Source organism: Motacilla alba, chromosome 3 (genome assembly GCF_015832195.1).
Source record: "Motacilla alba alba isolate MOTALB_02 chromosome 3, Motacilla_alba_V1.0_pri, whole genome shotgun sequence".
NCBI classification, from domain to species: Eukaryota; Metazoa; Chordata; class Aves; order Passeriformes; family Motacillidae; genus Motacilla; species Motacilla alba.
The window spans coordinates 93527785-93543252 of record NC_052018.1 but is presented as its reverse complement, the minus strand read 5'-3'; the positions used below and the strand labels follow the sequence as shown (position 1 = coordinate 93543252).

General features: G+C 39.5%; 1 protein-coding gene across 42 annotated transcripts in view; it reads left to right on the top strand.

The window, feature by feature from the left end:
- ESRRG (estrogen related receptor gamma) overlaps positions 1-15468 on the top strand; it is a 389887-nt gene that overhangs the window by 233104 nt on the left and 141315 nt on the right. Inside the window, exon 1 of one of the 42 annotated variants that reach the window (XM_038131577.1) lies at positions 681-803. The exons of 40 other annotated variants lie outside the window; for them this stretch is intronic. The gene's annotated coding sequence lies outside the window, so the exon portion shown is untranslated. Of the gene's footprint in view, positions 1-680; positions 804-4780; positions 4805-15468 lie in introns of those variants that run through there. One more of the 42 variants, XM_038131558.1, reaches the window with a different exon arrangement.

The window sequence follows — 15468 nt, the reverse complement described above, 5'->3', positions numbered from 1 at the left end:
CCCCACCCCACCGCCGCACGCCGCCTGCCCCAAAACATGACAGGCGCCTAAGACGCCGCTGCAGGTAACGCTGCGCCGCGGCCGCGGGCGGGAGCCGTCCCGGGGCACTGCGCGGCCGCTGCGCGCCGTTGGGGGGGGCCGGGCGGGATGCGCCTGGCGGGAGCGGTGCTGACGGCGGGCGAGCGTCCGGCCCCGCGGCCGCCCCGGCGCTCGCCGTCTGACAGGTGCGCCGGCAGCGCCGGCGGAGAGGCGGCGGCGGGCGGGAGGGCGCCGGCCGGGAGCGGCCGCCGGCGCGGTGCCCGGTGCAGTGGCGGCCGCCGGTGCGGTGCGAGCGCCCTGCCGGGGGGCGCCGCTCCGGACCCGGGCGTCAGCGGCCGGGGAGGCGGTGTGGGGCACTTGGCGGGGTCCGCGCCGCACGGCGTGTCCCTCCCCGCGCCTGCTGTTCCTTACAAAAGGCGGCCGAACACACTTTTTGAGGAGCCGCAGTTCTTGGCTGGCACTTCTCAGCTACCTGGCGGAGTGACTCCAGCGGAAAGCGTGGCGCCCAAACAGAACCGGGCGGTCTGGGGCTGAGGAGCGGCTCCTGAACTTGATTTCAGCCCGCAGCCGGGATTAAATATTAGTGTATCACGGGAGCTGTCACCGGTTCATTTTTCTTCTTGTCGAGCCACTTACGTCGCCGTGCCCCGGTGTTGGGCCGGGAGTGACAGACGGGAGCGCCGAGGAGAAGCCCCGGCCGGCATCCAGCATCGCCCCAGCCGCGGCCGCGGAGAGGCTGCACAGGAGGTGACAGTGTACTATAGGTAGATGCCCACTAGCTGTCCTTACTGCCTGCACAGTGTATGGCTGGTGGTAATTAAGCCAGGCATGAAAAGTGAATTGCCGTGATCGCATGTTAGGGAAATAAGATGGGAAGTAACAAATAGGCTGGCTCGCAGGAATACAGTTTTGGGAAGGGACGTGGGCACCCCCCCCCCCCCCCCCCCGTAGTGTTTTGGGGGTAAAGAAAAGAAAATAATCAGAGGTAGGGTGCCCTCTCAGCTATGGCTTATAGGTCAGCGCGCTGTATGCATATAGTGTAAGATAGCTTCATAATGTAAGAATGCAGTTTGCGCAGCTTTTACTAACAGTGACACGTTTTTCATAAAATACATAAAAAGGTGATAATTTAAGTATTTTATAGTTGTGGGTTTTTTTTGGTTTTTGTGGATGTTTCAACTGCCCCCCACCCCCCCAAAGCAGCTTTCTTGAATTTACCTTCTTACAGCTAATTTGAATGATTAGTTTAGATAAGCTGCTTAGAGTAGATGCATTTAAATGAAATCAGGGCACATGTCTTTTTGGCTCCGGTGCAAGATTCAAACTAATTTTTTTTTCTTCCTCTGACTCAATTAAAAGTCATCTCATAACACTCTTAAGATATTGTCTGACTGCTGGGCTGGAGGCATGTGGGATTGAGTGGACACAGAGAAAGAACTAACATTCAGAAACATATCTGCTTCTCCATCTCAATTAATAAACACTAGAGTTTTGCATGTTATTAATATCCATAATAACTGGGATTTAACTACATACTGTGACATGCATGTGCACATGTAAGCATAAGGACATACATGTAGGAGTTTCTGCAGTTCTTATGGACGAGGGTAGAGAGGATTCGAGCTAGAAATTGTGCGAACATTTTGGGAGTGCGCAGATATCTGTCTGACCATCACTAGGTATGCTTTGATTTTAAGGCAGAGCTTGTTAAAGAATGCAGTAACTTAAAGCCAGCTGCAGTCTTAGCTTTTTGCTCTTTCAGCAATAACAATAGCACTAATAATTACTAATAGTTAATAAGCTAACAGATGCAGTAAATATATCTGCTCATTTTGACATATGTGTCAGTTTAATAATTTTAAATGAATCGCTGCGTTCATAACGGGAAATCTCCTTCAACCTCTGATTAAAATGTAACGTTGACTAAAGGATTATAGAGCGGACTTAATTTTACCGACTGTTTTAACAGTTGTCACAGCTGTTGGAAGAAGGAAAGGCAATTGAAACACTCAAAAAAAGCAGGGGGGTTAGGGAGGGGAGAGAACAGAAGTAGTTTAGTAAATTTAAACACGGTCTCTGAGTGCCAAACAGAAAATTGAGGAGATTTATAACTCCAGAAAGCTTCTGTGCGCTATGTATGTTTTGTGGCTCACTGTGTTTCATTCATTTGAACACGTAGCTGCTTTCCCAATTTCTTCATTTAAAAGTGTGCAATAATGTTTATTTGTGAAACAAATTCATCTGTTCCCATGTATAGATTTTCATTTTACAACAGAACCAATACAATACTCTGAGGACAAGAAATAAAGATTGCATAGAATGGCTGTAACATTTAAAAAGTGGATGTAGGTGTCACAGCATGTGAGTACTTCAGTGCAGTGATGGTTGGTGTACATATTTTATATTTTTCTAACCATTCTCATGTTGTGATGTGGGAAAGGTCTGTGGAGTCACTGTGAGTCTGACCGGGTTGTGTTTGTGTATGGATGAATATGAGTGTGTGTGTTACTTACACGTACATATATTTGTGTGTTTGCATGCGCACTAGGTGATTATGTGCTAAACATAAAAGAGTTTATGTCAGTTTCACTCTTTAAAATATTTTGGCATAGCCTCAAATTGCTGAAGAATTTTTTTAGAAGTGTCTTTCATTCGTAAAGGCAGGAAAGGGGCAGACTGAAGAACGCTTCTTTGTGAAGTGGGAAGCAGCACTTGATTCCGCTCCACGGTTTGTCCAGGCTCTGAAGGTCTTTAACCTCTCCCGTTTGTCTTATTAGATAGCTTGTTACAGTTGTTCCTGAGAAACAAAGCCCCAGGCTGGTGTTCCGGTGGGTACCCAGTGTGTGGGGTGGCACACAGCCCTGGATGGGTGCACAGCCCCTGCCTGGGCTCTCCCAGGGCTCTCTCCTTGGGCACAGGCAGGCCTTGGTCCCTTCTTCCTTCCCTGTTTCCGGTCGTAGGGCTTTGCTTTTTTGGTTCTGCTACACTGCTTGCAAGTTTTTGAATCCTGCAGGAAGTATAAAGGGTTTGTGCTGAAATGCCTACCTGGCCGATTTACCTTTCCTGGGGCTTACTCCTCTTTTAGTGATGGGTGCTCATTTTAATTTGTTTATGGTTGTGCTCTTTTATTTACTGAGCCTGGTGCGTTGCAGCGGTAATTAACCCATGTTATTAGCAAAGCCCTTGTGGATATCCATTAATTTTCTCGAATGGCTGATCATTTTTTCCATACTTTTTCCCCCTGCTTTTTCCTAAGAATCGCTGTCCTTTTTCTGACAGACCTTAAGCTTTAACATTTCCTGCAAATTTCTTTTTAAACTGAGGCGGGTAGAAGGGCATTATCCCCATAGTTCCATAATAAAGAATAACTATTGTCTTAACAAACTGTTTTCAGAGATGCTAATGGGAAGCAAAACAACTGTGAGAATCTGTAGGGAACAATTTATTTAATTATTATTTTTCAAAACACATGCTTAATGATAAGAAAAGAGATAAGAATTTTCTTAGCCTTTTTTTTGTGTAGCTGCATTAGCTGTTGTGAATATTTTAATGTTCATATTTTAATCAGATTTCAACTTAGTTAATAGCACTTTGGGCATGTAAAAAATATTGAGCCAGCAGAAAAATACTTGTGCTTGCACTGCTGAGAAAAGATAAGGGCCACCTCATTAGCCAACCCTACTTTTGCAATTAATTTCAAATACATGGTGCTATTCATCAAATAGAGAAGGTAACTTGTCTATGATAATATTTAACAATACTTGAAGCCCACTCTGCTTAGAGTAGCTAAAAAGTATGATATGTCTGTTCTCACAAATATGTCAGTCCACATGCTATACTGCTATTTCTGTATGTTACAAAGTTATGATAGAAAAAATGTGGTATAAAAGTATAATATATTCATGAATAAATGACAAGATTATTCAGTTAACAGTTTTAGAGAACTGTTTTTAAAGGACTGACCCTGGGCCTCCATGGAGGTTGCTTGCACCTCTGTGCAAGTATAAGTAGGAATGAAAAACATGCTTATTTAACCTTTCAAGGAAGTATATCAAATAATTACTTTTTTGCTTAGAATAAGTAAAATGTATAGGAGAAGTAGGAAAAAAAAGAAATTCTTGCTCCTGTTGAAGCCTGTAGTAGCCTGTCTATAAGATGAGCTTTGCTATGAATTTTTTCACAGCAAATTCATGGAGGGAAGAAACAATAAAATGTTGATCTGTTACAAGTGCATATGAGCCTCACGCTACTGAGCTCTCTAGAGGAAATCTGTGATTATGCTGGGCCAGTTTGTTCAGTTTTTATCTCTTTTACATCCACTGGCCTTGTATTAAATTGTCATTGTCCTAAAGCACATGAGAGAGAAATGAATTGCATTTCTCGACATGCTCTGACAGTGAAATATTTTGCCTCTCTGTCTCCAATCATACTCATATGTATGTTTGATAGTGCAGGGATGACACCAACAGTCGCTGCAGCTTGACACTCCACTTATTACACGTTCTTTTACATTTCGTGTATCGTCTTTTAGGCTCGACTTAGGGAGTCTTACGTGCACAGTCCTATCTGTAGCAGCATGTACGTATGTGGTTTTGTTTTGTATATTTGCATTTTCTGTGAGATCTTCTGCCTGTGCACAGCAAGTTTTGTGTTCAGACATGTTTATATCCATGCCTCTGTGTGTGTTCCAGGTGTATAGCGTATTCCTTATGCAGTTTTGGCAATGTACATCTATTGTTGTGTGTTAGCCACAGACATATACACAGTAAGTATATATATGTATGCAGAGCTATATAACTTCCTTCTGTACCGTTGCTTGTCAAAAAGCAACTGCCTTTATGTGATTTTATGTGGGTTTTGTCTTATCCATGAGAAAAGAGCTGGCCAGAAATGTAAAGTATTTACACCTCATTTTGTAGTAGTTTCTCCATGTAATCTAGCAGGTTTTCTATTGTTCTCACAGTTTTGCTTTTAAAAGATGCTGTATTTTTTATAAATTTTTTCTCTTACAAGTAAATGAGAGGTCTAATATTTATTCACATTCTTATAAGTTTTGGCCGTCAGACAGATCTATTTTTTCAGCTAAATATGTCCTTGGACACACAGTTTTATTTACATCTAAAGAATATAATTATTTTTAGGGGGGAAAGCCTCCTGCATGTGGTTGTTAATATACACCATGATGTCCTCAGACAAAAATATAAAATACATATGTGGCTTTAATGCTCCTTAGCCCTCTCCAGAAGTCCTACAGTTGTGGGGTTTTTGTTTTCTTCTTTTGTTATGAGTCTGTTGTCCAAAAGTAAAAATACTGTGAAACATTAAAGAAAATTGTTAAACTGAATTTGAATACTGCCAGTTCAGATAGTATTGCTTAATTATTCTTTAAAGGACTTGGTATTGCTTTTTCAGTAGCACTTTTGGAGAGTAGCTTCTATAGGATATTGCCATTTGACTTCGGTGTCTTACGAAACAATTTATGTATTTTCTGTGTTACAAAAGCTTTAAATCTCGTGGGTTTGTTTACATAATGCTGGTAATGTTTTTCAATTAATTTGTATTTCCTTCAAACGGAGAAGGGCTTTTCTCTTTGCTGTTCCTTAAGATAGCAGGTTTGCATCAAAGGGAATCTTATCTAATTTCCAATTATTTTCCTCTTTTAAGTAACGTAGCTTTTAAATCAGAACATCATTACCCATTTCTTCTAAAATTGAAATAAGATTTATTTTTTCACTTCAGCTTCTTATACTTGCTAGAAAAATGTCTATTAGCAGCCTAATGAAAGTTAGAGCGATAGAAGTACTTCTACAGAGTATAAGACAAGCATATGCTGTTTTTCTGTACCGCTGAGTGTCTTATTCTTACCGTGGGTCACCAGCCTGAATTTTTATGACATCTAGGTGAAATTTTCTTACTTACGTCAAAATTATTTACAAGGCAAAGCAAAACAAACAAAAAAAACCACCCGCAAAAATTAATATTTTGTGACGCTAATACAGAACCTTAAGTATGAAATTGGAGGAGGATCATCATACACTGTGGTAAGTTAGTATCGTGGGGTGTATGAAATAGATGGCCTTGTCCTCAGTTTAATCAAGCCATTTGTACAGAATTGTGCACATTTATTTATATGATAGCCTGCTGAAATATGATTAGTTACCCCTACGCACATGAGAATAGTTGAAATATATCCTTTCATCATACAATGAAAATTATATTCTCTTTTCCCGAGTAAAAACTCTTTGCAGCTTTGAGCTGCTGTCTTTATATGGGAGGGCAGAATCTCTTAAAGGGTTGTATTCTGAAACCAAACTTCAAGATACAGTGATTAGAGGTTTTTAAAGTTATTACTCTGTAGCTTCGTGTAGATGTCCCTTAGCACTCTGTGTGTTTTCATTTTGCTGTAAGTGAAAAAAAACAACCCTGCACATCTCCTTTTCAACATTTTGATTGGAACTACATACCATATGTAATGTGTTTTGGCAGCACTTACCTAGCCAAAGAAAACAAATTAATATTAGCCATGCTGAGGGGTGTCAGAAGTATCACAGATGTGTCGATTTAGCTTTGCTCCATCACACACTCTTCCCTTAAACAACTGGTCAAGCTGTCGCAAAATGTAGTGTTGGCTACAGTGAGATTCTAATAGGTGTGATCAGAGATTGATGGCTTTGGCAAGTTAGAATGAGAAGATGATGTGGAGTTGCTGTTGCTTGTTTTGAATGGCCTCAGAAAAAAAACCCTAACTCTAAACAAACAAAAAAAGAAACAAAAATTTAAAAACTCAAAAAACCTAATTAAAAATATAAAGCCAGCCGTATGTGCATATACATCCCCTGCCTCCCCAAAGCCAGCTAGATAGGAAGCAATTTAAAGTCCTGTAGATGTTGAGATGCTGGTGAGTGAAATAAAAAAAGTCATATCTAAAATGAACTGCTAGCTTGTTCCTAAGCATTTCTGAAATTCCTTCCCATATAAAGGTACCAGGATGGGTGGGGAAGAGGTGACTTGTTTTATTCAGTCTGTTCTTACCTGTGATATTGCTACTCTTTCCCCCTTCCCCTGTGTTTCTGGATTTGTTTCTAGAGCTGTTTTTGGAAGAAGCACTTTTTTCAATCTCACACATGAATATTTTTAAGGAAATATGAAACAGGAAGATCTAGTAAAAAGAGTAGTTAACTAAAAAGGTGAAATTTTACTCTTTTATGTATGCTTTGCAGAGTAGTACTGGCAGTTTGTATAGTTTTCCATATATTGAAGATATAAGAGAAAGAATCAAGCAATTTTTCTGTGTATTCTTTATTTACTTTAAATTTTTTTCTGTCTTTAAATTGGCTGTAGGATTTGGTTCCTGTCTTTGTGAAGGATGAATTGCCAGTGTCACTTTGTGTTTAAGTTGGTATTTTATTGCTTTAGGTGGACTGTGATATACTCGATTGGCAAGTGTTAATGCTAAAATAGTTTTCAGAGGGATTAATTTCAGCAAGTATGTGAGGCACAATTATTTTTTCACTTTTAAGGGGGGAAAAAAAAGGCAATGCATCAAGTTAAAAAAAGGCGCTAAAACTCACCTGCCATCTAAAGTAGATTTAGAGTGCGTTTCCAAAGCAAATGCCCATATATTGCTAGCAAAATTATCTTTGATGAATGGTAAAATTCTTACATCAAAAAGTGGATTTTTTTTTTCCACCCCTTACCATGGTAGTTTAATGCTTTCTGAATGCAGGTGTTTCTCTACTGAATTATATTCACTTTGCCAGGGAATACTTTCACTGATGGGAATGTTCTCATAGCAGCCGCCACCATGGTGGGACAGACAAGATGTCCCAAAGTGGCACGAAACGCCACGTCTGCAACCAGCTGTTCCCCTCAGCATTAAAGGGGTGACGCTGGGGTTCCCCCTAGCCGAGTGACGTCCAGGGACACCACATCGCTCTCCTGTCAGGAGCCGCTCGGGCCCAGTTGGTGCTGGGGAATATGAAGGGCGCAGAGCGGCCACCGCCACAGCAGGTGGCTGACATTGGTATGAATGACACCTGTCCCATCAATCACCAGCCCTCGATGTCACAGATGGAGAAACAACAATCGGTTGCATTACCCGGCACTGCACACTTGGCTTAATTCGGCTCATTGTTTTCCCACAAATCTCAAGGATGGCTGTTCTGTGCCGGGAGTCCAGGCAGAGGCGCAGGATGGGCTCAGGTGGTGGCACGAGGCTGCCCTTTGCTGCTCCATCAGAGGCACTCGGGGAGAGGCTGTCACTGGGAGGGGGCGCTGGGAAGGAGCCTCCACACAGGGGCTGGAGCTCCTGCTTCCAAGGAAGGCTGTAATTAATCAAAGAGCCGAAACTCAGGATTTCTCCTGACATTCCAGAAGTTTTCATTTAGCGAGCTGAGAGCGCACAGCCAGGTTATCATTTAACTTAATGCTGTGCTTGTCCTGGGAATGTACTATCACCCTGAGGAGAATGAAGGGGACGCTGTGCCTATTTCCTATGGCAGGTGAAATCTTCAAAGCCATGGACAGCTCTTCTGAAGTAGATGGTCTGCTATTATTCCTCAGGAGTTAGCACTGAAAATTCTGTATCTGAGACACGGAATGAAAAGGAGAGTTACTGATGCACTTGTTTGGGGGAGAGTGGGGGGGGTATTTTGTTTTATTTTTGTGGTGGGCCTTTTAGTGCCAGATGAAGGCTGGATCATGAGAAATCACTGTCTTATTCTGGACAAAACCAGTAAAGGTACTTAAATGCCTTCAGACACTGTAGCCATTTTCCTTTTTTTTCACTTTTTCACCCTTTGCAAATCAGAGACAGTTCTTGGAGGATAGGAGAACAGAATAAACAAAAAAGCAAATAGAAATTTTTTTTTTCCTACTGGTAATGCCTGTGTCAGATCTGTTTTCAATGCATTTGAAACCTCTTGCTTCCAGGCGCTGTTCCAGGTAGTACCAGATAAATGCCTGTGAAATTTTGAGATGGAAGTGATCATTCTTCACAAAATTTTTTTCATTTTTCCCCTCCTTACGTCCTTTTTGTGTTAAGTACTGTGGAGTGACTGTTTTTGTTGTAAGCTAATTCACTGCTGCTGGTTTAGTTATGACTAATGTCAAGCAGAAAACCTGTGACATGCCAGAAACAGGCTACAGTGTGCTGAAGACACAGCTTATGTTTGATTGTGTGTAAATACAGTTAGTTAGTTGGGTTTATCTGATAGCCTGGCAGAAAGAGAGAGGAGCAGTACAAACTGTTTTCAGTAACTGTGCTGTTCATACACCTGATAAGATTGAGAGCGCTTTTGAACTACTGATATGCTTTGAATAAGAAAAGAATAATCACATCCATTGGCACCGGCTTATCAGGAATGAAGTAAAATGCCAGCACTTTTACATTAGCAAAAGTAAATGTTTTAGACACTTTGGGCCTTTTTCCATTTAAATTAAATAGCAGGGTGCTTTTGAGTGTGCTGTAATGAATGGAAGGATTTATTACCTTGACAAAATTACAGGTGAATGTGTTGAGAGAGGAGTCCTCGGCAACAATAACAGCTCTTTTGATAAGTGGCTACATCTATTCATGCTTTTGGTACAGAAATGCAGTAATTTAATCCTTTTTTGCTTTGTGAAGTGCAGTGGCTAACTTACAATGTGCAGTTCTTCATAGTGTAACATACTTGTGCTATTTGTAATATACTGGCAACACATTTAATATTTGGCACATAACATGGCTGCTCATAAAATCATACTTGATCATTTACTTGTGTGTCCGCTGCCTTCAGTTGCTGTGTATTCTCATGTTTGAAAAAGAATGTATTTCAGAGTATTTGCTGGGAAGGCAAGGTATGATTCATCATTGACTTACCCCGGCAGGCATGAAGCAAGCTCAGATGCACTATTATTTTCTCAAAGTTTGCTGATTTGTATTTTTGTACCCTTTTTTTTTTTTTTTTTTTTTTTAATTCTAGGTTCTTTTTCTTTCACATGCCTACAGTTAATTCTGGGATATTCAGATTTGACAAATGATAGTGCAAGAGCATATTTGATCGATTTTGGATTATTATTGATTACTATCAATGAGATCACTGTGACACTTTGAAATCAATGATATGTGATTAAACCAAAGGTCCACTGTTCTATACATTAGGTAGCAGTCAGGAATTTAGGAACTGAATGGTCACAAGCTATAAATTGAGACAATGTTCAGATTTAAATAGCCCTTTGTTTGCCATTTATTCACCAAAATATGTTTCTTTTGAAAGTTAGTTTTCCCGAGTGCAAGCTTTCAGTAAAAGAAAGGTCATTGATTTAAGGTTTATTAAATTTTAGCTAAAACAACTGGCTCCATTTGGGTGTAAAATAATTTAAGTACTTACTGCAGGCAACCTTCATGCTTTAGAGCTGTTGCTCAAAGGTTTCATTCTTCTATGAAGATGTCAACTGTAAATATAAAAATGCATCACTGAAAATGTAATGGTTTAAAGATTCTAACTGAAATAAAAATTCCTGCCTGGGGAAAGCACCGTAATCAAAATAAAGTAGTTTTAACTTTTTTTTTTTTTATTTTTTTTCCTGCGGAGGCTGCACTTGAAGAGAGTGCTTCAAGGCAGCAGGTAGCAAGGCTGGTAGGGAATGCCAATTTTTATTTATTTATTTATTTATTTATTTATGTTCTCCCTCATGGATGGTGATAGTCTATCTTTGGAATCAGCAAGACCCTTCAGCCACTAATGCAGGCAAAATGTAAGCAGCTGCCACTGCCTCTGAAATGCAGTATCCTGGCATTTAAGTCAACTTTATAATCTGGCAAAAGCCCTACTTGGCAATATTAAAATATAGCTTCTGAAGCACTTTTATTTCTGAAAGCTTTTTATGTCTTTTTTGTATCTCTTTAGCATATATTAGATTTCTCAGGAGCAGTGGCCTGGATGTACACTTGATGGATGACTGGGGTGGGGATTCTTACCCCCCCCCCCCCCCCCCCCCCCAACCCCCAGCCTTTTTTCCCCCCTCCCCCTAATTTTAAAAAAAGGTGTAATACTTGTGCATTAGGTAATGCTGGAACAGAAATACTGCGGATGCAGCTGTTTGACAAAATTTATGTGGGGCTTTTGTACCATTGTTAGGTAAATTAGGAGAGATTTTCCAAGATAAGGACAGTCTGCTGCAGAGGTCTTGCATGCATCTGTTTGAAGACATCTTTAGCTTCTACTTATAGTGGACTGATTCAAGACTAAATGGAAAGAATGCCATTCATTTTAGCAGGTTTTGGATCAGTCTCTATAATGGATTTTAAAAAAATGAATGATTTGGTAGTATTTTAAAGTCAATCAATCAAGAAGTGGAGCCTGTGTCCAAGGACTCACTGCCAGGATGTGACATTTGCGCCAGTATAGAGTTGCCTAAGGGAGTGTGACCAGGAAATACTAAGATTACCCCATAATATTTTCTGTGTGAGCTTAAAAGCAGTGTTGGCGTTATGCCCATATCTTCAGCCTTGGGTTGCCTAAAGAGGAGGATAGGAGATGGTAAGACAAAGTGAGACTGACCCCTTTTTTTCTTGGTTTTACATCTGAATTGCAAGAGAGGTTGAAATGCTGAATTTACATAAAGATTGATTTATCTTGGTTTGTTTCTGTTGATGAATTTGGGATGTAAAGCTGCAACATGGAAAACATGTCTGCTTGATGCATGTCACCTTTTTATATATATATGCTGAAACACCTTGGTGTTCCTGTGCAGAATTCAGAAATCACCAAGGGTCATTCAGCGTGTCTTCGCCTATGGGATATAAAATAAATTTCAATGGATGGAGAATTACCTTGTCTGGCCTCCAACCAACATTTTATTTATGAAAAGGTTTGTGTTTAAGAGATACAGGAACTTGGCTTTTGGACAGAAAGCATTTTTCTCTTTGTAGAAAGAAATAGGCCAAGGTGGCATAACAGGATAAAGGAGACAGTTTGCTCTCCAAATATTCTGATGCTTGTTTATGTTATTTTAGTCATACAAAGAGTACCATGAAGTGGGTGTGAAAGTACCATGTACTGCCCTCCATTTTAGAGACTTTTCTAGTGCAAAACTTTGTTGTAGATAGCTGAGCCTTCATCTCAGTCTCTGAGTTGGTAAATATGCAAATATTTTCTTGTCCCTGATCTCAATGCACATTTTGCTTCCATGTGTTCACCAAACAAAAGATTTCTGTTTTCATTTGGTTTGCTTCTCTTGAGTTTCTTATCCTCCTTGGCTATAAGCGCTTTGTAATTTCACACCTATTCCTTTAATCAGAGATCACGTTTTTATCTTGGATAAAGCATTCCATTTACTGTACAAATGAAGCCATAGGTATGACTTTATGGCCTTTTTTCTTTTTAAATGCTTGTGTGTAGATTAATGTTGTGATTAAGAAATAAAACCTGATTTCTACAACAGTTACATCTTGAATTTCATGTGAAAATATGTTGAAGGAAGTTTTTGGTTGTTTTTTTTTTTTGAATCTGCAAAAGCCTGTTCCTGTAAAGCTTTACAAAAGAATGCATTATCAGCATTCAGTACTTCTGTTAGAGCAAAGCCTATTATTTCATTAGGCACAAAGGAAAAGGTGAGTTACTCAGCATATATTTATAAAGGTTGTGTCCATGACATTTATCTATAAGATTTGCTGTCTGGAGAAGAACTCCTAGAGAAGCTAGGCTTGGGGACTAAATGTAAACATGTGCACTTGAACAGTTGTTTTAAATTTGAAAAGTGGTGATTAGTGGAGTAAGGAAAAGGAAGCAGGAGTGTCAGGTCTTTCTTGCCTTTTACAGTTTTTGCACAGCAGTTGAGTTTTTATTTCCACTTTAGTGCTAAGTTTTTTTGTTGGAGCTGGTGAGGATTGTCTGGGAGCGGCATAAACCACAACCCGTCAGCAAGCTGCTAGTCAGCAGCAGGTGTGAACAACATAAAACAGGATAAATGCTGAACCAGAGTGTGCACTAAAAACAGAACCCCTGTCTTGGTTTTACAAGGGCAGTAAGATTAGAAGCACTCTTGTCGTGTTTACTAAACAGTGTTTAGTGGGCTATGTAAATGGCTCTGCTCAGCTGCAAAGGAGTAAGTGCAAGAATTATTATGCATTTGAGATTTTTAAAGACACTTTTTCCTCCTTTAAGAGTGCACCTCTGTTACTGTTAAAGGAAAGGGAGAGAGGTAAATGTCAAGGTGTTCAAAGTTAGTGCTTCAAAATCGAAGCGGAGGAATGGGAGGATGGAATGTCAGCATTCAGTATTTAAACTTTCTTAGTCATTGACATAGAGGAGGAAGTAGATTTTATTGTCTTTTGGAAATTACACCTTTGCAATTTAGGGTTTAATGTCTACTTCTTTCTTCTGTACACCTTTCCTTTTAAAAGGCAGCTTTTCCATTCCTTTGTGTTTGCATATTTGGGAGCTGCTAAAACCATGTATTTATTATATCCATTACATTCAACATCAACATCTCCCTTCATTTATGCTCTGTATTGTAAGTGTTTTTCTCTTTCCCATTGTTCATGGAACAGATTTGAGAAGAGATGGACTCTATCAAGCTGCATTTACACTATATACATAGTTTCATTTGAAAAATAAGAAGACAACAAAAGAAAAGCAAAACAAAACAAAACAAAAAAAACCAAATCCAAAAAACCCTCAGCCAAAAAACCCTTAACAAAATAAGAAAACCTACAGACTCTAAATTCTAAACCCCTTCAGAACCAAAACACTAACCCACAAAAAACACAACTCATTTTTCCTGAACTGGTAAGCATTTTTGTAAGTTTGCAAACTCAACCTTAGGGAAAATCATCAGATCTCTTTGCAGAGCTCTGAGGAAAATCTGATCCTTTTCAAAATCAGCTTCATGGTATTTATATCAAGTCCAGTTTAAGTACAGTTATGTCTTCCTTTCTATGATGTGCTTATGGGATTGAGATTGACAATTACTTTTCTCATAGAACAGAATGAAGTTTTTTAAACATTCAGTCTCCTTGCATCGCCCTAATTGCTTGCAAGTTGCCAGGTTTGGAGATATATTTACCCATGGGGGGGTTTTTTTGGTGGGTTTTTTTTTGTTTTGTTTGGTTTTTTGTTTTGTTTGGTTTGGTTTGATTTTGTTTTTGGTTTGTTGGTTGGTTGGTTAGTTGGTTTTTTGCTTTGGTTTTTTTATTCTGAAATGCTTTTATGAGCCATAGCTGCTTTTGTAGGGTCCAGATTATGTCTTCACAGACACCTCTGCAACTCAACTCCTTTTGGTTCAGAACATCCATAAACACCTCTTTAGAGAGATACAGGTCTGATTTTTGAGAGGAAATGTTGGGATAGGATGAGAGCTTTGTGTATGCATGTTGACCACAAGGCAATGGCAAGCATTACCCAAGCAGGAATATTGCATTCAGAGCTTAAATCTGAAGAGAATTAAGTAGGTTTGTCTGAGAGCAGAAAATAGCCAAGAATTAATCTATTTTCTAAAATACCTGAAGTAGTCACTTTACCTTATTAATTAATGGATTTAAATCCATCATTAAAAGCAATTGCTTTAATACCTACTTCATGAAAATATACCAAAAACCTTATAAAAATAATGATTTCATTCTTTCTCATTGCATTTCCCTCAAACACAGAGTTAAGTACACAATTTCAGTGCTAAGAATATACATGATTATTTCAACAATGAGTTTTGATAATGAAAACAGAAGTCTTGGGAAATCCTAGTTTTCCAATGTATTAATTCATTATCAGTAGTGAAACAAGCTTACCAATATAATACACATTTTGAATCCAAGTGTGGTTCTAGGATTGCTGCTCCAGTAACGTGCGTGTTACTGTTGTGGCAACCTGGTGGTGGCTCAGAGGTTTATTTTTAAGGAGGCTGTTCCTGCATGTTCAGAGTTCTCTTCATCTGTTGTAGAGAAAACAGCTTATATCATTGTGGTGAAATGATGACTTGTGTGATAGCATTTGTAAAGTGCACTGCCTTTACTGGCTCTCTGGGATGTTGTAAACTGGTTACTATAGCTCAAAATGCTTTTCTGTAGCTGGTAGAACATAGTTCATTTCCAGAATTTGCTGGGACCAAAATCTGTTGCATAGGTTTATGAGTTTGCATGTATGATCCCTGGGGTTTTTTTGACCTTTTAATTTTTTTTTCTGCTCTTTTTTTTTTTTTTTTTTTTTTTTTTTTTTTTTTTTTTTTCCTCAGAGGTGGTAATATAAAACCTTGAAGTTCAGGATTTTCAGTTAGGATGTGTAAGTGCACAGAAGTTGTGCTGCTTATCCAAAGTTTATCCTAAGTGCTTAACCTCTTTGGCCTTAGAATCAGTCTGGGTATCCCATGAAAGCAGTCTGTCCCTTGAGATTTTCTGTAATTCCTGGCTTCTGCCAGGTCAGAAATAAACAAGAGTAGACTTTTTGATAGTGC